The sequence below is a fragment of the Nerophis lumbriciformis genome, linkage group LG20 (assembly GCF_033978685.3).
Source record: "Nerophis lumbriciformis linkage group LG20, RoL_Nlum_v2.1, whole genome shotgun sequence".
Taxonomy (NCBI): domain Eukaryota; kingdom Metazoa; phylum Chordata; class Actinopteri; order Syngnathiformes; family Syngnathidae; genus Nerophis; species Nerophis lumbriciformis.
In genome coordinates this window covers 10,913,275-10,937,433 of record NC_084567.2, presented here as the reverse complement: position 1 = coordinate 10,937,433, position 24,159 = coordinate 10,913,275, and the positions used below count along the sequence as shown (strand labels likewise).

At 36.7% G+C, this 24,159-nt stretch overlaps 1 protein-coding gene across 3 annotated transcripts in view; it reads left to right on the top strand.

Moving 5' to 3' along the window:
• The first annotated feature begins 15,041 nt into the window (after positions 1-15,041).
• Positions 15,042-24,159, top strand: part of smarca2 (SWI/SNF related BAF chromatin remodeling complex subunit ATPase 2) — a 167,431-nt gene continuing 158,313 nt past the window's right edge. For all 3 annotated transcript variants that reach the window (XM_061980411.1, XM_061980410.1, XM_061980409.1), the window contains exon 1: positions 15,042-15,153. The gene's annotated coding sequence lies outside the window, so the exon portion shown is untranslated. The remainder of the gene's footprint in view (positions 15,154-24,159) is intronic.

Below are 24,159 nucleotides of genomic sequence, written 5' to 3'. Positions count from 1 at the left end.
AAAGCCGACTGTGTTTCTGGGTGTTGTTGATAAACGGTTTTTGCCTTGCATAGGAGAGTTTTAACTTGCACTTACAGATGTAGCGACCAACTGTAGTTACTGACAGTGGGTTTCTGAAGTGTTCCTGAGCCCATGTGGTGATATCCTTTACACACTGATGCCGCTTGTTGATGCAGTACAGCCTGAGGGATCGAAGGTCACGGGCTTAGCTGCTTACGTGCAGTGATTTCTCCAGATTCTCTGAATCCTTTGATGATATTACGGACCGTAGATGGTGAAATCCCTAAATTCCTTGCAATAGCTGGTTGAGAAAGGTTTTTCTTAAACTGTTCAACAATTTGCTCAAACATTTGTTGACAAAGTGGTGACCCTCGCCCCATCCTTGTTTGTGAATGACTGAGCATTTCATGGAATCTACTTTTATACCCAATAATGGCACCCACCTGTTCCCAATTTGCCTGTTCACCTGTGGGATGTTCCAAATAAGTGTTTGATGAGCATTCCTCAACTTTATCAGTATTTATTGCCACCTTTCCCAACTTCTTTGTCACGTGTTGCTGGCATCAAATTCTAAAGTTAATGATTATTTGTAAAAAAACATTTTTTTTATCAGTTTGAACATCAAATATGTTGTCTTTGTAGCATATTCAACTGAATATGGGTTGAAAAGGATTTGCAAATCATTGTATTCCGTTTATATTTACATCTAACACAATTTCCCAACTCATATGGAAACGGGGTTTGTAGAACATTAAAAAAGTCAAGTTGGTGTATGTGATATAGAAAAAAAATGGTATTTGTGCCAAAATACTGGGGTCTTTTTTAAAGTTGATTTAAATGACGCAAGAATGTGATTACCGTATTTTTCGGACTATAAGTCGCAGTTTTTTTTTCATAGTTTGGCCGGGGGTGCGACTTATACTCAGGAGCGACTTATGTGTGAAATTATTAACACATTACCGTAAAATATCAAATAATATTATTTATCTCATTCACGTAAGAGACTAGACGTATAAGATTTCATGGGATTTAGCGATTAGGAGTGACAGATTGTTTGGTAAACGTATAGCATGTTCTATATGTTATAGTTATTTGAATGACTCTTACCATAATATGTTATGTTAACATACCAGGCACGTTCTCAGTTGGTTATTTATGCCTCATATAACGTACACTTATTCAGCCTGTTGTTCACTATTCTTTATTTATTTTAAATTGCCTTTCAAATGTCTATTCTTGGTGTTGGGTTTTATCAAATACATTTCCCCAAAAAATGCGACTTATACTCCAGTGCAACTTATATATAATTTTTTTCCTACTTTATTATGCATTTTCGGCCGGTGCGCCTTATACTCCGGTGCGGCTTATACTCCGAAAAATACGGTAATTGCGATTATTCAAAATGAAAAAGTGTGATTCAATGAATCTGATTGTTGAACAGCAGTACTCTAAACATTTGAGGGCGCCATGTTAGTTGACCCTGGTAAAGACGGTGTAGATGAGGGTCATCACATGAAAAGTTACAGTGCAAAATTGTTGCAGGTTTCCTGTCAGAGCTGCAGGATGCTCGCACATGCTCCAGAGCCGTCAGTCCTGCTAAATCAACATGTGTGCTCTGACAGTAGACATTTCTCAGGCGGGGGTTCCTCCTCACTGATCATCAGTCTGGCCCGGGCCCACCGCATGCCAGAAGAGGGAGGGGTGAGCCGGGGGGGTCGTAATATTAAACAGCACGCTTTAACAATGAATGGCAGAACACCTGCAGCACAGGCCACTACAAAGGGCCTTCCTTTGACAGCGTTTCCTCCCGCCTGACCCCTGCACCATCTTGGAAAAAGATCTCAGCGCTGCCGACCAGACAGCCCTGCCTCCCACGAGAGCGCTCAAAAAGCTGGGCTGGTGGGCGGGGCCACGCAGGCGCGCACGGTGCAGCGGTGCACCTCACCGTAAATCTTCTTTCCCTTTGGTGAGGACCGACAATGGTGTGACCTCATCTACACGTCTGTATCGACGCCATCAGGGACAAAAAGACCACAATGCAATGCGGTGCCTTTTTTGCAACCAATCACACTCGGTGATCAATTTGCACTTTAAAGCACCGCATGCACAATTGGAGTGCAATACTCGGCTGCAACCAGCTGAGGCGCTATAAGGATTTTTTTTTTTACTGAGTACGGCTGCAAAATAACCAACCGTGCCGAAACTATTGCTAACCTGAGCATATTAAAAACGCCTTATATAAATGTTATAATGAAGGCAACACATGATGTGTCTACATTAGTTATATTAGCCTACTATCAAAATGACTTTAAAAGTCTTATATAAGTGCTATAATGAAGGCAACACATGATGTAAGTGTCTATATTAGCCTACTATCAAAATGACTTTAAAAGTCTTATATAAGTGTTATAATGAAGGCAACACATGATGTAAGTGTCTATATTAGTTATATTAGCCTACTGTCAAAATGACTTTAAAAGTCTTACATATGTGTTATAATGAAGGCAACACATGATGTAAGCGTCTATATCAGCTATATTAGCCTACTATCAAAATGACTTTATAAGTATTATATATAAGTGATATAATGAAGACAACACATGATGTAAGTGTCTATACTAGCCTACTATCAAAATGACTTTAAAAGTCTTATATAAGTGTTATAATGAAGGCAACGCATTATGTAAGTGTCTATACTAGCCTATTATCAGAATTACTTTAAAGTCTTATGTAAGTGTTATAATGAAGGCAACACATGATGTAAGTGTCTATATTAGCTATATTAGCCTACTATCAAAATGACTTTAAAGTCATATATAAGTGTTATAATGAAGGCAACACATGATGTAAGTGTCTATATTAGCTATATTAGCCTACTATCAAAATGACTTTAAAAGTCTTATGTGTTATAATGAAGGCAACACATGATGTAAGTGTTTATATTAGCTATATTAGCCTACTATCAAAATTACTTTAAAAGTCTTATATAAGTGTTATAATGAAGGCAACACATGATGTAAGTGTCTATATTAGCTATATTAGCCTACTATCAAAATGACTTTATAAGTATTATATATAAGTGATATAATGAAGACAACACATGATGTAAGTGTCTATATTAGCCTACTATCAAAATGACTTTAAAAGTCTTATATAAGTGTTATAATGAAGGCAACACATGATGTAAGTGTCTATATTAGTTATATTAGCCTACTATCAAAATGACTTTATAAGTATTATATATAAGTGATATAATGAAGACAACACATGATGTAAGTGTCTATACTAGCCTACTATCAAAATGACTTTAAAAGTCTTATATAAATGTTATAATGAAGACAACACATTATGTAAGTGTCTATACTAGCCTATTATCAGAATTACTTTAAAGTCTTATGTAAGTGTTATAATGAAGGCAACACATGATGTAAGTGTCTATATTAGCTATATTAGCCTACTATCAAAATGACTTTAAAGTCATATATAAGTGTTATAATGAAGGCAACACATGATGTAAGTGTCTATATTAGCTATATTAGCCTACTATCAAAATGACTTTAAAAGTCTTATGTGTTATAATGAAGGCAACACATGATGTAAGTGTCTATATTAGCTATATTAGCCTACTATCAAAATTACTTTAAAAGTCTTATGTAAGTATTATAATGAAGGCAACACATGATGTAAGTGTCTATATTAGCTATATTAGCCTACTATCAAAATGACTTTAAAAGTCTTATATAAGTGTTATAATGAAGAAAACACATGATGTAAGTGTCTATATTAGCCTACTATCAAAATGACTTTAAAAGTCTTATATAAGTGTTATAATGAAGGCAACACATGATGTAAGTGTCTATATTAGCTATATTAGCCTACTATCAAAATGACTTTAAAAGTCATATATAAGTGATATAATGAAGGCAACACATGATGTAAGTGTCTATATTAGCTATATTAGCCTACTATCAAAATGACTTTAAAGTCTTATATAAGTGTTATAATGAAGGCAACACATGATGTAAGTGTCTATATTAGCTATATTAGCCTACTATCAAAATGACTTTAAAAGTCTTATGTGTTATAATGAAGGCAACACATGATGTAAGTGTCTATATTAGCTATATTAGCCTACTATCAAAATTACTTTAAAAGTCTTATATAAGTGTTATAATGAAGGCAACACATGATGTAAGTGTCTACATTAGCTATATTAGCCTACTGTCAAAATGACTTTAAAGTCTTATATAAGTGTTATAATGAAGGCAACACATGCTGTAAGTGTCTATATTAGCTATTTTAGCCTACTATCAACATTACTTTAAAAGTCGTGTATAAGTAATGTAATGAAGGCAACACATGATGTAAGTGTCTATATTAGCCTACTATCAAAATGACTTTAAAAGTCTTATATAAGTGTTATAATTAGACAACACGTGATGTAAGTGTCTATAGTAACTATATTAGCTTACTATCAAAATAACTTTAAAAGTCTTACAGAAGTGTTATAATGAAGACAACACATGATGTAAGTGTCTATATTAGCTATATTAGCCTACTATCAAAATTACTTTATAATATATATATATATATATATATATATATATATATATATATATATATATATATATATATATATATACATATATATATAAACATATATATATACAAAATGTAATAATTAGCTATATTAGTTTATTAGCAAAATTACTTAAAAAGTATTCTATGAATGTTATAATGAAGGCAACACATGATGCAAGTGTCTATATTAGCCATATTAGCCTACTATCAAAATGACTTTCAAAGTCTTATATAAGTCTTATAATGAAGACAACACATGATGTAAGTGTCTATATCAGCCATATTAGCCTACTATCAAAATGACTCTAAAGTCTTATACAAATGTTATAATGAAGACAACACATGATGCGGACGCGTTTGTTACTGGATGTTTATCAAAAACGGTTCTGCCTTGTATGTGTAAGTAATATAAACCTATAATTATTTGATACTTGTTTATATTCACAATTTGGTGTTTTAGACGGTCATATTGTTCAATTAAGGACACTTATTACGTATGTCTAGCTTGTGTGCTATTGTGTACTTAGCTGTTGTGTAGCTGCTAGCTTCCAGCAGCCTGTAGCCTACCGTGTTTATCTTTTGTAAATTACTTGCCTAAAGTAGAATAAATTGTGTGCTCATTGGAGGACATTTAGATAATAACCAGACTGCTTGTGTCGGAGCGCTTGTTTTAGAGATTTTAGATGTGAGCCGATACAACCTGATACTTGTTTTCTCGCTGATATCAATATCGAACTGAGTCATCTTGATGGGATTAAAAAAACCCAAAAAAAAAACAATGACACGGATTTATGATAAATAAACTTTAACTGTAACTATGTTGTAGTCTCCAGTCTAAAGTGTCCTCTGTTCAAACATCCACTCCTCCATCTGCCCCCTCCCCTCCCCTGCTACCCTGCAATGAAAACAAGCGCACCACAAAGTAAGTATTGGTTATTCAAATGAAACTCTGCCGAGAAAATGCTGGCCGCCAATTGTGGCTCAACTCTAAATACAGGACGGCACACCTTTGTTTGCGCACACCTGCAGACGACAATGCAATGTGCGTGTGTGTGTGTGTGTGTGTGTGTGTGTGTGTGTGTGTGTGTGTGTGTGTGTGTGTGTGTGTGTGTGTGTGTGTGTGTGTGTGTGTGTGTGTGTGTGTATAAGACAGTTCAACTCAATCCAACACACTGATATATCACTCTAGATATGACTCAAGGCAAGTGTTACTATAATAACAGCGAGCTCCTTTTGTTCCAATATGTTTCAATCACGCAGGCCAACAGCAACAAGTATTATATCTCCTCATAAAGTAAATATTTGATGTTCTTAAAGGGGAAGCGCACTTTTTGGTGCATTCTAAATCGTGAATAAACGTTAGTAAAAGTCAGCTAACAATGGAGTTAATGGAAGTTGCTCTATTCCGCCTATAAAGTGCTCTAAAAAAAACATTCAAAAGCCTCTGTTATCTTTTTATGTACACGCTTTAAGTATATCTATAATGTAGTAACAGGCACATTGATAATAACATGTAATATTCACATATTTTGCTCATTTTAAGCATATGGTGTATTAATTTCACAGACGTATCACAATGTTCGCTAACAACAACACTACTAATCATAACAGACATCACGGGAGACAACAAAGATTACTTTGGGACAAATGGATGATCCGGAACATTGTATTGTTGAGCCTGAATATAGGAAAGATGATTTAGAAGTTTTAGAAGCTGAGTGCTAATAAGATACAGATTTAGTGAAACACTAAGCATCATGCAGGAGAAATGCAAACTACGAACATAATAAAACATTCACTTACTGTACGATGTCTGCTCTCACTGGGACGCCGACTGACGGGATGTTTAAATATTCCTGTTTAGATGAAGAATTATTCATAATCCTCACAAAGGGTTAAAAAAAAGTGCATCTTTTCTTAGACTTAGACAAACTTTATTGATCCACAAGGAAAATTGTTCAGTTACAAAGGATGGAAAGGGTAAGGTTGGAAAGGATAATGCAGGTATAAAGTAGACTAAAAATGTACGATAGTAGCAATATAAAATATAACATATATGTAATATTTACATATTATATATACAGTATATAATATATACTGATATATTATGGTATTATATTATATTATATTTTTACAAACTCCGTTTCCATATGAGTTGGGAAATTGTGTTAGATGTAAATATAAACGGAATACAATGATTTGCAAATCATTTTCAACCCATATTCACTTGAATATGCTACAAAGACAACATATTTGATGTTCAAACTGATAAAAAAAAGTTTTTTTTGCTAATAATCATTAACTTTAGAATTTGATGCCAGCAACACGTGACAAAGAAGTTGGGAAAGGTGGCAATAAATACTGATAAAGTTGAGGAATGCTCATCAAACACTTATTTGGAACATCCCACAGGTGAACAGGCAAATTGGGAACAGGTGGGTGCCATGATTGGGTATAAAAGTAGATTCCATGAAATGCTCAGTCATTCACAAACAAGGATGGGTCGAGGGTCACCACTTTGTCAACAAATGCGTGAGCAAATTGTTGAACAGTTTAAGAAAAACCTTTCTCAACCAGCTATTGCAAGGAATTTAGGGATTTCACCATCTACGGTCCGTAATATCATCAAAGGGTTCAGAGAATCTGGAGAAATCACTGCACGTAAGCAGCTAAGCCTGTGACCTTCGATCCCTCAGGCTGTACTGCATCAACAAGCGACATCAGTGTGTAAAGGATATCACCACATGGGCTCAGGAACACTTCAGAAACCCACTGTCAGTAACTACAGTTGGTCGCTACATCTGTAAGTGCAAGTTAAAACTCTCCTATGCAAGGCGAAAACCGTTTATCAACAACACCCAGAAACGGTGTATTAGTGCCCAAGACATGGGTAACTTACACATCTGTGAAGGGGCCATTAATGCTGAAAGGTACATACAGGTTTTGGAGCAACATATGTTGCCATCCAAGCGACGTTACCATGGACGCCCCTGCTTATTTCAGCAAGACAATGCCAAGCCACGTGTTACATCAACGTGGCTTCATAGTAAAAGAGTGCGGGTACTAGACTGGCCTTTATAATCTAGAAATAACTTTCACCGACTCAGAAGTGATGCAGCAGCTCTTTAGCCCAATTTATCAATGTAGCAGCAAGCTAGTTAGCCGCTAAAAAGTAGTTCCTCAGCATTAGCGCTTATAATAACAACATCGCTAACAGGTTGTTAATACTCAGGTCACGACATGTAAATAGAGTATTGTTGGCGGTTTCCGGATGTTTTTTTGAAGGCTTAATGGGCAGAGTAGTGTACTTACATTAGCTGCATTGTTAGCCACCTTGTACTTGCCATATTTTACGACTTAGAATGTTTTTGAAAAAAAAAGAAGAAAAAAAAGAAAAACATATGTGTTCTTGTTTCACATAAAAATTGTTAATGATAGGAAATAAATACCCCAAAAAGTGCAGTTCCCCTTTAAAAGGGCAAATACTGAATATTAGCGCTGTTTTTTGTGACAGAATGAGTTGTCAAAACTGCAAGCACAATAATACACATGATGTCTATTGAAGACTCCTCGAAACTGAGCGGTATTATCTTTTAAGTTTTGTATAGCATACACTCTTTTCCACTGTTGCACTGCCCCAGCAGGCACAAGACATTAAAACCACGTTGAGAACTTGTTGAATTAGGTCCTGACGTTGAGCAACTCAAACATAACGTTGAAACAACATGCTTTTTGACGACGTTTAATCAATGTTGGGTTCTGACGTTGATTGGACCATTGAAATTTGGTCATTTTCCTATCAAAATTATACAACACAAATACAATGTTGAAACAACATGCTTTTTGATGACGTTTATTCAATGTCAGGTTGTGACGTTGATTTGACCAATGAAATTTGGTCATTTTCCCAAAAAATATTCTACAACACAAATACAATGTTAAAACAACATCCTTTCTGACGACGTTTAATCAATGTTGGGTTGTGACGTTGATTGGACCATTGAAATTTGGTCAGTTTCCCAAAAAATACAACGTTGAAACAACATCCTTTTTGACGACGTTTAATCAATGTTGGGTTGTGACGTTGATTGGACCATTGAAATTTGGTCAGTTTCCCAAAAAATATTCTACAACACAAATACAACGTTGAAACAACATCCTTTTTGACGACATTTATTCAATGTCAGGTTGTGACGTTGATTCGACCATTGAAATTTGGTCTTTTTTCCAACCAATATTCTACAACACAAATACAACGTTGAAACAACATCCTTTTTGACGACGTTTATTCAATGTCAGGTTCTGACGTCGATTCGACCAATGAAATTTGGTAATTTTCCCAAAAAATATTCTACAACACAAATACAACGTTGAAACAACATCCTTTTTGACGACATGTATTCAGTGTCAGGTTGTGAAGTTGATTTGACCAATGAAATTTGATGTTTTTCCAACGAAAATTCTACAACACAAATACAACGTTGAAACAACATCCTTTTTGACGACGTTTAATCAATGTTGGGCTGTGACGTTGATTGGACCATTGAAATTTGGTCAGTTTCCAACCAAAATTCTACAACACAAATACAACATTGAAACAACATCCTTTTTGACGACGTTTATTCAATGTCAGGTTGTGACGTTGATTTGACCAATGAAATTTGGTCATTTTCCAACCAAAAATCTACAACACAGATACATCGTTGAAACAACATGCTTTTTGACGACGTTTATTCAATGTCAGGTTCTGACGTTGATTCGACCAATGAAATTGAGTAATTTCCCCAAAAACTATTCTACAACACAAATACAACGTTGAAACAACATCCTTTTTGACAACATTCAGATTTGGTCATTTTCCAACAAAAATTATACAACACAAATTTAACGTTGAAATAACATGCTTTTTTTTTACGTTTATTCAGTGTCAGGTTGTGACGTTAATTTGACCATTGAAATTTGGTCAATTTCCCAAAAAATATTCTACAACACAAATACAACATTGAAACAACATACTTTTTGACGACATTTATTCAATGTCAGGTTGTGACGTTGATTCGACCATTGAAATTTGGTCTTTTTTCCAACCAATATTCTACAACACAAATACAACGTTGAAACAACATCCTTTTTGATGACATTTATTTAATGTCAGGTTGTGATGTTGATTTGATCATTGAAATTTGGTCATTTTCCTACCAAAATTTTACAACACCTATACAACGTTGAAACAACATCCTTTTTGACGACGTTTATTCAATGTCAGGTTGTGACGTTGATTTGACCATTGAAATTTGGTCATTTTCCCAAAAAATATTCTACAACACAAATACAACGTTGAAACAACATCCTTTTTGACAACGTTTATTCAATGTCAGGTTGTGACGTTGATTTGACCATTGAAATTTGGTCATTTTCCAACAAAAAATATACAACACAAATTTAACGTTGAAATAACATGCTTTTTTTGACGTTTATTCAATGTCAGGTTGTGACGTTGATTTGACCATTGAAATTTGGTCATTTTCCAACCAAAATTTTACAACACAAATACAACGTTGAAACAACATGCTTTTTGACGACGTTTATTCAATGTCAGGTTGTGACGCTGATTTGATCAATGAAATTTGGTAATTTTCCCAAAAAATATTCTACAACACAAATACAACGTTGAAACAACATCCTTTTTGACTACGTTTAATCAATGTCGGGTTGTGACGTTGATTGGACCATTGGAATTTGGTCAGTTCCCCCAAGAATATCCTACAAATACAACGTTGAAACAACATATTTTTTTACGTTTATTCAATCTCAGGTTGCGACGTTGATTTGACGATTGAAAATTGGTCATTTTCCAACCAAAATTCTACAACACAAATACAACGTTGAAACAACATGCTTTATGACAACGTTTATTCAATGTCAGGTTGTGACGTTGATTTGACCATTGAAATTTGGTCATTTTCCAACCAAAATTCTAAAACACAAATACAACGTTGAAACAACATGCTTTTTGACGACGTTTATTCAATGACAGGTTCTGACATCGATTTGACCAATGAAATTTGGGCAATTCCCAAAAAATATTCTACAACATAAATACAACATTGAAACAACATGCTTTTTGACGACGTTTAATCAATGTCGGGTTGTGACGTTGATTGGACCATTGGAATTTGGTCAGTTCGCCCAAAAATATCCTACAAATACAACGTTGAAACAACATATTTTTTGACGTTTATTCAATGTCAGGTTGCGACGTTGATTTGACCATTGAAATTTGGTCATTTTCCCAACCAATATTCTACAACACAAATACAACGTTGAAACAACATCCTTTTTGACGACATTTATTCAATGTCAGGTTGTGACGTTGATTTGACCATTGAAATTTGATCATTTTCCAACCAAAAATTCTACAACACAAATACAACGTGGAATGCGCTTTGACAGCGTTTATTCAATGTCAGGTTGTGACGTTGATTTGACCATTGAAATTTGGTCATTTCCAAAACAACAGTCTGGATCCAACGCTAGACATGAACGTTGTCTGAATTTATAAATACGACTATACATCAGCGTTGTTTCAAAGTCAGTTTTAAAGGACATGTATGTGTAATCAACGTTGTATTAATGTCTTGTTCCTACAACTATTTATTTTAACATGTTATTTTTTTTATATTGTATTGCAACTGCACCTAACATAGTATTCACCTGTATTTTGGTCATGCTTGATGACAAAAAAAAGCACGTCATCAGCATCTACATGCACCATATCAGAAATTAGGAATTAATATTTTACACAAAATATACGTAGTCTTATTTTTTTTATTTTTTAACGATGCAAGGACACATCAAAGGACGAGGCCTGAATGGACGTCCCATTGAATTTGAATAAAATGTCACGCCACCGACTGGTCCACCGGAGCCTTTCAAGGTGACGGCAGCGCCGCTAACCGCGCGCCCTTTCACTGCCAAATGACTGCGGCCCAGCCTTTTCCTGGCTCGATGAATTCTGAGGGGACGCCGCAGAGTTACTTGGGTTTCTTTATTTGGGTAACATTTACATCCACATCCTTTTTGCGGGGGGGACGGGGCGAGGGGATAAAAAAGAGAGGGCCCAAGATCAAGGCAGAAACGTTTCAGGTCACCTGTGTCACACATAATAAACCAGGGAGCGCTTAAACTCTTGGCCTTTGCTGCCACCTTGTGGTTAAAATGTAAGAGTGTCCTATGAGAGGATAAAAAGCAGGGTCAATTTTTTTTTTTTAAACCCCACAAAAATAATAGAAATACAAACTAAGAATATCAAAAATAACAGTTTTAGTTTTCAGGGAATTAATTATTTTTTTATGCGTTGTCCTTTGCAGTGGACAATCAAGTCTAGTCTATCATGTGCCATTTAGTGATACCTTTGTTTTTGTTATTATCCGTTCCATAAGAAATGATGTAAAACGAAATGAATCCAATCCAATATGAACCCATTTTACAGAGAATACTTTTAGTTTTACATACAGAAAACAATATGAAATTTGACATCAATGACTAATTAAATGGAGAAATGAATATTTGAACGTGACTTCTACCTTTACTGAAGACTCCTGTTGGCGAATGAGCGGAGAAGAAGGAGTGGAAGAAGAGAGTTCTTCCTTGAATCCGATGGTGTTCCTCACCTTCTTTATCAAAATGCTGTCGCTCGCCTTTTAGCTGGCACAAAAAAAACATGAGCACATTACTCACAGTTAGAATTCATTTTAAAATAGAATTGCCTATTTTTAAAATATTTTAACGGATTAGCACCACAATATATTTCAGACCTCTTGAAAATCTACACCCCCACAGGCTCGCTGAGGTCTGCTGAACAATTTCTCCTTCTCGTCCCAAAAACCAGGTTAAAACCCAAAGGGGATTGTGCTTTTTCTGCTGTGGCTCCGAACGTTTGGAACAATCTCCAACTGGTTATTCGAACGACTCTCTCTTTAATGCGTTTTAAATCACGTCCGAAAACATATTTTTACTCATAGATGTTAAAATCAGCATGAGAGTTGTGAGATTTTAGTCTATTTTCTTTTCTTTTATGTATTATTTTAAGTTAAATGTTTCTTACATTAGACTGTCCTTAGTTTGATCCTGCTTTTGTACTGTGCAGCACTTTGTGAAAAATTATTGTTTTTTGAAATGTGCTGTACAAACAAAGAGAATTGGAAGGCTCTGCCACTTGCAACTTTTTTTGGCCCCATTATGGCTTATTTTGCAGTGCTAGTCATTAAAAAAACACACATACTAAGTCACAAATGGGTGGGATTATTTGTTTGGGCATTTGATTTGGATAAAAAAATACGCAGGCGAACAAAGTTGTTTGTTATGCGCAATTGTTGACCATACAATAACCGAGACAGTATGGAAACCGGGATAAGTTTTTGTCCAAAACCAATTCCATAATTTTATCTACTATTTTGTTGAAAGAAACACTTTTTAAAAAATAATTAATGTAATATATATTTTTTCTATAGTTATCTTAATAGAAGACAACTTTGGCAATCATCACCTAATTTTTTCTTTCTTTTTTTTGTACATTTTGTACATTGCCACACGTTTTTTGTCATACACTAAATAATGATATGCTGTTTTTTCTTGTACATTTAAAAAAATAAATAAATTTATATGTCAAGTAGCAGTAATAAATCCTAATGTTCACCACAAAGGACATTGAGAAAATGTGTTGTTTTCAGTATCTGAAAAATAACTGTACCAAAATATACCTCAAACTATTAAATAAAATAACTGTACTAATAACTAAATACTCAACGTATATTGTAGTAAAGTACAGTATATATATATATATATATATATATATATATATATATATATATATATATATATATATATATATATATATATATATATATATATATATATATATATCCATCCATCCCATTCATTTTCTACCGCTTGTCCCTTTTGGGGTCGCGGGGGGTCGCTGGAGCATATCTCAGCTGCATTCATATATATATCTATATATATATATATATATATATATATATATATATATATATATATATATATATATATATATATATATATATACATACAAAAAGGGACAAGCGGTAGAAAATGAATGGGATGGATATATATATATATATATATATATATATATATATATATATATATATATATATATATATATATATACATATATATATATATATATATATATATATATATGTCTTAATAAGGTTATCCAAAAAATAGTGCTCGATACCGTAGTAGAGCGCAATATATGTATGTGTGGGAAAAAAATCACAAGACTATTTCATCTCTACAGGCCTGTTTCATGAGGGGGGGTACCCTCAATCATCAGGAGATTCTCCTGATGATTGAGGGTACCCCCCCTCATGAAAACAGGCCTGTAGAGATGAAATAGTCTGTAGAGATGAAATAGTCTTGTGATTTTTTTCCCACCCATACATACATATATATATATATATATATATATATATATATATATATATATATATATATATATATATATATATATATATATATATATATATATATGTATCTATGTATATACATATACATATACGTATATATATATATATATACATATATATATATATATGAGATTTTTTTTTTTCTATTGGCAAAAGGGACAGATTCGCTGAAATGGTAATGTATAGAATTCCAAATGTGCAGTTCCCATTTATATATATATATATATATATATATATATATATATATATATATATATATATATATATATATATATATATATATATACATACACATATACATATACATATATATATATATATATATGTATATATACATATACATTTTATATATATATATATATATCTAAATATATGTATGAATAATTTTTGGCTTAAGAATTATATACAGAATTTACAAAGTTCCTTCAAATGATCTTATACATTTTCTGAGTAATTTAATTTGTGCAACTTTTGATTTATAATTAGAAAAAGGACATGCAAGTTTATTTTGAGAGCGTTACAACAAGCAAATGGCACCAAATCGGTGGAATGGCCCATGTGCAGATGTCAATGGCAACAGTGCAACACCAAATAGGAACTTTACATGCAGATGCAAACAGCACCACACAGCAGAAATAAACTTTACAGGTTTGAAACTAAGAAAATGTCAAAGTGTAAGCAAAACATCGTTGATAGTGGACCAAATAGTGATGATGTTAGTAATAAAACCGTTTTAATGCATTATAAAAACGTTACACAAAGTCTGGTTGACAAAAAAGTCCTATTTTAAACTAGTTTGAACGTGTCAGCCATAAAAGTTACAGAAACGCAAACACACACCCAGGAAAGCACATAGTGATCGACAGGGCACAGTAGCCAATCACCTTACGAGAAGGGCGGGACGTCCTGTGAGGATCGTCCAATGAGGGGCGTCGACAGGGAGCTCAACTTTAAATATGTCAGCAAAACAGCAGGAAGGGAGGGGGGGAGTGAACTTGACGGCTGCAGTCATATTTTAAGACAAACATAATATTTCCATCTGACTCGCGCTCCGCGCACTTTCGCCACAGCCTGGAAGGTAAACTGTTTATTTACGCCTCGCCGCTAACGCCATTTCACCGCGCTGCGTGCTTCATAGCTGTCAAAACTTTTTTTGTTTTGTTTTGGGGGAGGACATGATGGACCCCACAGGCCAGCTAGCAGTGCGAGGCTACACGCGCCATGGTGGCTAACGTTAGCTTAGCCGCTAGCTGAGCCCTCGGCTCCGTGCGAACCTTGACGGGGGGAGACGAGGCGGGCGGGAAGCCACGAAATGACCATAAATGGGTCATTTATGGTGACGCGACTAACATAGTCGGGTCAATAAATGTCACGGGTGGTGTGCGGGTTTACCTGGAGCGAAGCTCGGTGCGCCCACTTTGATGCCAGGTAGCGTAATGATGGCCACCGTTTTTTGGGGGAGCCGCGATCCAATCAAGTCTGCTTTCGCTGTCATTAACGCTGCTAAGCTAATGCTGCTATCTCACATTGAATACGATTTCATAACAATGTTTTTTACACTATATTGTGTCATTACTGCTGTTTTGTAGCTTATGACACTAACTCAGCATTGGTTGTTGTCACAATTTATTTTTTATATGTATATATATATATCCACATGTGTATACCGTATATACACACACATATATGTATGTAAATATACATATATGTGTGTGTGTATATATATATATATATATATGTGTGTGTGTGTATATATATATATATGTATATATCCATCCATTTTCTACCGCTTGTCCCTTTTGGGGTCGCGGGGGTGCTGGAGCCTATCTCAGCTGCATTCGGGCAGAAGGCGGCGTACACCCTGGACAAGTCGCCACCTCATCACAGGGCCAACACAGATAGACAACAGACAACATTCACACTCTAGGGCCAATTTAGTATATATATGTGTGTATATATATATATGTGTGTGTGTGTTAGAGATGCGCGGATAGGCAATTATTTCATCCGCAACCGCATCAGAAAGTCGTCAACCATCCGCCATCCACCCGATGTAACATTTGATCAGAACCGCATCCGCCCGCACCCGCCCGTTGTTATATATCTAATATAGACGATGCAAGGCATTAGTGAGGTTATAAAGCTTTTGCCTGTTAAAGAAAGGAGACTGATCCAATGCAGCACAGACATTCGCGTGCCACGCTGTCACGACCCAGACGCACACCAGTGCGCAATCATATGGGAGCCGCGCTGAGCGCACCTCCAAGCGCGTCTCGCTGCAGGCGACGGCCGGGTATATGGGCCCGACGCTCCAGCGCCATCCATTTTCAGGGCTAGTTGATTCGGCAGGTGGGTTGTTACACACTCCTTAGCGGGTTCCAACTTCCATGGCCACCGTCCTAGCTGCTGTCTATATCAACCAGGGTGAGCCCCACCCCTTTCGTGAGCGCACTGCGCACGGAGTGACCCCTGTTACGCGCCCCCGGCAATGGGGGTGGCGGGCAGGTAAGCTGCGCGGGCGGAGCGCGCGGAGTGACCCCTGTTACGAGCCCCCGGCCACGGGGGTGGCGGGCAGGTAAGCTGCTTACCTGCTGCGCGTGACGCCGGCCGCGGCGAAGGCGGACGAGGCGGGGTGTCGGTGCAGTGGGCGCGGTGGTGACCCTGGACGTGCGTCGGGCCCTTCACGCAGATCGCCTCAGCTACGGCTCCCGGTGGGGCCCTCTCGGGGGAAGGGGCCTCGGTCCCAGACCCCGGCGAGGCGTCCCTTCTCCGCTCCGTAAAAGTGTCCATCTCTTTTTTTTTTCGTCTTCTGTTGTGGCATATGCAGCAGGTGCCTGCTCGTTTTTCGTATGTGGGTAACAACATTTAACTATGTATATATATTTTCGAATTGGTTTAACTGCCACCCGCCTGAATCTTTTTAAAATCAATTTTTTTTTTATTTCAACCACCCGACCCGACCCGACCCGCGGATAAAATCTAATTTTTTTAAATTTCATCCGCCCGATCCGCGGATAATCCGCGGACTCCGCGGTTGTGCCCGCAAACCGCGCATCTGTATGTATATATATGTATGTATGTGTGTGTATGTTTGTATATATATATATATATATATATATATATATGTATGTATGTATGTATGTATGTATGTATATATGTATGTGTATGTATGTATATATGTGTATATATATATATGTATGTGTGTGTATATATATATATGTATGTGTGTGTATATATATATATATATATATGTGTGTGTATATATATATATATATATATATATGTATGTATGTGTATATATATATATGTATGTATATGTATGTATATATATATATATATATATATATATATATATATATATATATATATATATATATATGTATGTATGTATGTACCGTATTTTCCGCACCATAAGCCGCCCTGGGTTATAAGCCGCGCCTTCAATGAACGGCATATTTCAAAACTTTGTCCACCTATAAGCCGCTCCGTGTTATAAGCCGCATCTAACTGCGCTAAAGGGAATGTCAAAAAAGCAGTCAGATAGGTCAGTCAAACTTTAATAATATATTAAAAACCAGCGTTCTAACAACTCTGTTCACTCCCAAAATGTACGGTAATGTGCAAATGTGCAATCACAAACATAGTAAAATTCAAAATAGTGCAGAGCAATAACATCAATAACTTACTGTTGCTCGAACGTTAATGTCACAACACACAAAATAAACATAACGCTCACTTTCTGAAGTTATTCTTCATTCATAAATCCCTCGAATTCTTCTCCTTCGGTGTCCGAATTAAAAAGTTGGGCGAATACGGAAGTCATTGCCTTCCGGAAAGCTCGGACCACAGTTGTGACCGAAATATTCGCCCAGGCATTTACAATCCACTGGCAGATGTTGGCGTATGTCGTCCGGCGCTGTCTCCCTGTCTTAGTGAAGGTGTGTTCGCCTTCGGTCATCCATTGTTCCCACGCCGTTCGCAGTCGTGCTTTAAATGCCCTGTTGACACCAATATCGAGCGGTTGGAGTTCTTTGGTTAATCCACCCGGAATGACGGCGAGTGTTGTATTTGTGTGCTTCACTTGTTTTTTGACACCATCTGTGATGTGGGCGCGCATGGAGTCGTATATCAACATGGAACACACAAAGGAAATGAAACGTAATACCCGCACGCTTCTTCTTCTACGGGGGCGGGTGGTTGCTTACCGTAGAAGAAGAAGCGCTGCCTCTTCTACGGGGGCGGGTGCTTACCTTGGCAGTTGCTTACCATAGAAGAAGAAGCGCTTCCTCTTCTACGGGGAAAAAAGATGGCGGCTGTTTACCGTAGTTGCGAGACCGAAACTTTATGAAAATAAATATTTATATTAATCCATTTATAAGGCGCACCGGGTTATAAGCCGCACTGTCAGCTTTTGTGAAAATTTGTGGTTTTTAGGTGCGGCTTATAGTGCGGAAAATACGGTATGTATGTGTGTGTATATATATATATATATATATACATATGTATGTATGTGTGTATATATATATATATATATATATATATATACATATGTATGTATGTATATATGTATGTATATATATATATATATATATATATATATATATGTATGTATATATATATGTATATATATATATATATATATATATATATATATATATATATATATATATATATATGCCATATTAGGGATGTCCAGATCCAGGTTTTTGCGCTTCCGATCCGATACCGATATTGTTTTTGCACTTCCGATCCGATACCGATACTGACCGATACCGATACTGACCAATACTGGTATTAAAGTTTAAAGTTATTTAGCCTACTTAGTTGTCAGAATCATGTTGAAAAGGGTTTTAATACTCTTGATAACAACTAGCCAGCTGAATTAGGGGAGTTTGAATAATACACAATGGTTGGTAACAAGAAACTGACCTGTTTATTCAAGGATAAACACAAAATAGACAAAATTATACATGACAAACAGAAATGGCATCATTGAACTAGGGCTGGGCGATATGGCCTTTTTTAATATTGCGATATTTTAAGGCCATATTGCGATACACGATATATATCTCGATATTTTGCCTTAGCCTTGAATGAACACTTGATGCATATAATCACAGCAGTATGATGATTCTATGTGTATTGATTGATTGATTGAGACTTTTATTAGTAGGTTGCACAGTGAAGTACATATTCCGTACAATTGACCACTAAATGGTAACACCCCAATACGTTTTTCAACTTGTTTAAGTCGGGGTCCACTTAAATTGATTCATGATACAGATATATACTATCAGATATATACTATCATCATAATACAGTCATCACACAAGATAATCACATTGAATTATTTACATTATTTATAATCCAGGGTGTGGAGGGGGGCGCCGGATGTAAGTGTCAAAAAGACAGCCAAAAGAGTTTGATATGAGAATAAATCTAAAGTTAAAATATAGGGTAGAAATGCACCCATTTGCAGGAAATGTAGTCTTGATTTTCAAAATTTTCTTTCAAGGCTTGCCTGTCTACATTAAAACATTCTTCTTCATACTGCATTAATATATGCTACTTTTAAACTGTCATGCAGAGAAGGAAATCACAACTAAAAATATCACAAATGTGGACATTTTTGCCTCTGCATTTTGATGGTGTGGGCGTGTGGCACCGAATGGAGATAAACGTCTCGACAGACGTCACAATATTTGAACAATGATGACGAAAACTGTTTTCTCTGTCGTGTCCGTGTGTCGAAAATTGTTATGCGCTTATTTTTTTATTTGATTTTGTGCGTGGCATATAATTGCTATGCGCAGAGGACGATTGAGCAGTGCGCAATTGCACAAGCGCGCACCTTAGAGAGAACGTTGGTCACACGGCTGCGCTAGCATCACAGCTAACGTTAGCCATGCTGCTACCTCTCTGCTGGGAGAGGACGTATACGTATGTGACGTATGACGTGACAGTATGTGACGTATGACGTGACAGTATGTGACGTGTGTAAGAAAGTGCGCTTGCTGTCTGTGAGAGGGAGACACAGGAAAGAGTGAGAAGAGCCTGTCGTGTAATGCCAGCAGCTAAAAGCAACTGCGTGAGAATCCACAGACCTGTGGATGTGTTGAAGGTGTGCTGGAAAATGCGGAACGGGAATTAGGGAGCAGCAGAAAAGTGGAATGTATTATTTAAATCGGTGCGTTGAAAAACACGGACCGGAGTTTTTTTTAAAACTGGATCTGGATCGGCATTTTCCCATGCCTTGCCGATACGCACTTTTTGGCAAATATCGGCGGCCGATCCGATCCAAATATCGGATCGGGACATCCCTTATGTATATATATATATATATATATATATATATATATATATATATATATATATATATATATATATATATGTATATATATATAAATATACACACACGTATATATATATATTATATTATATGTGTGTGTGTATATATATATATATATATATATATATATGTGTATACATACTGTATATGTGTGTTTGTGTGTGTGTGTGTGTGTGTGTACGTGTATGTATGTACAGTTTGTAAACGATCAATGAGTCCATACAAAGCTAAGTGCCGGAGATTCAAGAAATACACCGCACACTTAGCCGTGTAAACAATTGTCCGAGGAGGGGGACCTTAAACGCTGGTTTAGTGCTGCTGAAACGGGGCTTAGGCTAAATAATTATTCGTTTAAGGGGTTAAACGACTTAGTGGCGACATGGCCTAAGTCTATGAGCATGAACTGATGAATGCCTTCTTGAACGAGAGACGAAACGTCTTCTAAGACAAACCGGACAGTCCAGTTGCGATCGACTCAACGCCCTGAGATGATAAGGACTTGGATGAACGAGAACATTCATAGACAACATCAATTCATCTCATATTATGCATGAATATTCTATAAGCGATCTTTAAATGCCTTCTAAATCGTAACACGTTTCTGTATTTAAATCCCGTTTCCATTAGGTGGGTTTTACACAGACGATGACTCCAGTTTTCGGCTATTTGTTCTTCGGTTGTTTTGCTGTGCATTTTACTTTAATTTCTTAACACTTTGATGTTTTCCTTGGTCTAGCACAGATTTGGGCAAATTAAGGCCCGGGGGGCCGCCATTGAGCTTTTCAATCTGGCCCGCCGGACATTCCCAAATAATTTTTTTAGATCTTGAAGATGGAAACGGTAGCTGCCATTATGATGTGCAGTGATGTTTTCACATTACTGTTGAACTCTACAAAGTATTTCAATGGTGGGAATGTGCGCTATTGCATGATAAACTAGGTCCTGGGTTTGATGCTGGGCTCGGGATCTTTCTGTGTGGAGTTTGCATGTTCTCTCCGTGACTGCGTGGGTTCCCTCCGGGTACTCCGGCTTCCTCCCACCTCCAAAGACATGCACCTGGGGATAGGTTGATTGGCAACACTAAATGGTCCCTAGTGTGTGAATGTGAGTGTGAATGTTGTCTGTTTATCTGTGTTGGCCCTGTGATGAGGTGGCGACTTGCCCAGGGCGCGCCCCGCCTTCCGCCCGAATGCAGCTGTGATAGGCTCCAGCACCCCCCCGCGACTCCGAAAGGGACAAGCGGTAGAAAAAATGGATGGATGGATGGACTAGTCACTATGGTAATCTAAGTCACAGCAGCTCAGACGAGGCACAAAGGAGTGTGGGTGGGGAGCGTTTCCACAGTGTTTCCAGAGCCTGAAATGCGGGAGTCAGGGACAGATGTGGCAGGGGATTTTTACAATAAAGTTCTAAAGTTTAGTGATGTATCAGATTGTAGATGTTTTTTTGTTTTTTTTACCCTTCGCGTTCATATTTCGCTGTGTTTGTTGCATTTTTGTTGCGTTTCGCTTGATTGTAAAATATGTGGATGGGGAGGGGGTGTGACGTTCATCTGTTGTCAATATTCAGTGTTTTATCGGTCATAGTTAATATTGTAAATCACAAATTCTTTATTTTCATGTACATTCTGGGTGTCTCATTCAGTAAAAAAAAAAACTAAAATTCCATTCCATTTTTCAAGGTGGTCTGTCATAACGTTTTTAGCATTCAATCAGACATTATTGAGAGGTTTTGTATTAGTGTTCCTAAAAATCAGATATACTGGCCCTCAGACACATTTTTTTCTCAAAAAAGTCAAAATAATTGCCCAGGCCTGGTATAGAGGTTAAATTGTGTCCACATTGCAAACACTTTTTTGACACTGAGCTATAAGGGGGAAATAACCACAAAAGCACATCATATTCACTTACAAAATACATCAGTTAAAAGAATACATAATGTTGGTTATAGAGAACATACAGACCCTTTATTTATTAAATCCAAAATTATTTGGTGCAGTTACAAACAACTCTTCCCTCAACCATGACCATCATCACTCACAAGCCAAATACTAGAGTGCGTGAACATTGCTCCAAAGTACGGATTTTGTGTTGATTTATTGGGCATTCAAAAGTAAACATTGAAATGTGCAAAGGCAGTGATATACGATCAATTACTTCGCTGTCCAGCCCCTCTTTACTACACAAGAAAACTCCCCAGGTGAACAGCTGATTTTAATACTTCCCAATGCTGACATAAGACAACCATGCGACTTGTGTCCCATATGTGACCATAGGATGAACAAATATACTACGGTATTAAGAATAAAATGGGACCATTACCTCCCTGCTTGGCACTCAGCTTTTAGGGTTGGTGTTGGGGGTTAAATCAACAAAAATTATTCCCGGGTGCGGCCACCGCTGCCGCTCACTGCTCCCCTCACCTCCCAGGGGTGATCAAGGGTGATGGGTCAAATGCAGAGAATAATTTCGCCACACCTTGTGTGTGTGTGACAATCATTGCTACTTTAACTTTATATAGTCGCCATAAACAGTTAGCTTGTACAACTGGGGTGCCCAAAGTGCATTCTTTTCAACAAAAGAAGCCTAATATAACCTAAGAGGAAAAACCTCACTTAAAACATTTGTACGCATGTACAACACTTAAAACCTTTAGCACAGGGGAGTCAAACGTATGGCCCGCGGGCCTGAACAGCTTAAATCCGGCCCGCGGGATGAGTTTGCTAAGTTTAAAAATTAGCCGAAATTTTTGAATGAAAGAAACTGCTGTTCTAAATGTGTCCACTGGATGTCGCAATAGCAATTCTTTGTATCTTTGTAGATGATGCTACATATGTCAAAAACATAAACCACGTGATGTTAGTGCACCAGTCGAGGAAAATGATCAAACTACATAAATAACATCCCGTAATTTGATTTTGATATTCTCTTTTTATCTTGATAGATTGAAAATTAACACCAATGAGTTGACTGATTGATTGACATTATCACATCATTTATTCAGAAAGTATAAATAACGACAAATTGTCACGACTTGGACTATGGCGTGGTTTGTTCTCCCGAGGTGCAAAAGATTTGGACCATACGTGGCGTGAAGGGGAATACATGATTTATTTAAACACTAAAACTACAAAAAAAGGATCAAACAAAAGGCGCGCACAGGGGCGGAGGTACAAAACTAGACTATAAACCCAGAACTTGCACATTGGCAGAAACTATGAACAACTAAACAAAACACTAACTGTGGCTTAATAAACAAAAACTTACTTGGCATGGAACCGGCATGAAAAAAGAGTAGCAAGGGTCATAAGGGTGTGGAGAGTGCGCAGAAGCATAAATGCGGGGATGTCACCAGAAAGACAAACTGAAAAACAATGAACTTAAATACTACAGACATGATTAACGAAAACAGGTGCGTGACTCAAAACGTGAAACAGGTGCGTGACGTGACAGGTGAAAACTAATGGTTGCTATGGTGACAAACAAGAGTGCACAATGAGTCCAAACGTGGAACAGGTGAAACTAATGGGTAATCATGGAAACAAGACAAGGGAGTGAAAAGCCAGAAACTAAAAAGTCCAATAACTAAATAAAACATGACTAAGACAAAAACATGATCACACAGACATGACACAAATAAAGATGGAATACTATTTGTAAGTGTAAAAAAAATCCAACGATGTTATGATTTGTACATTTTCAGAATGTGCTTGTTCAATTTTTAAACAAAGAAAAC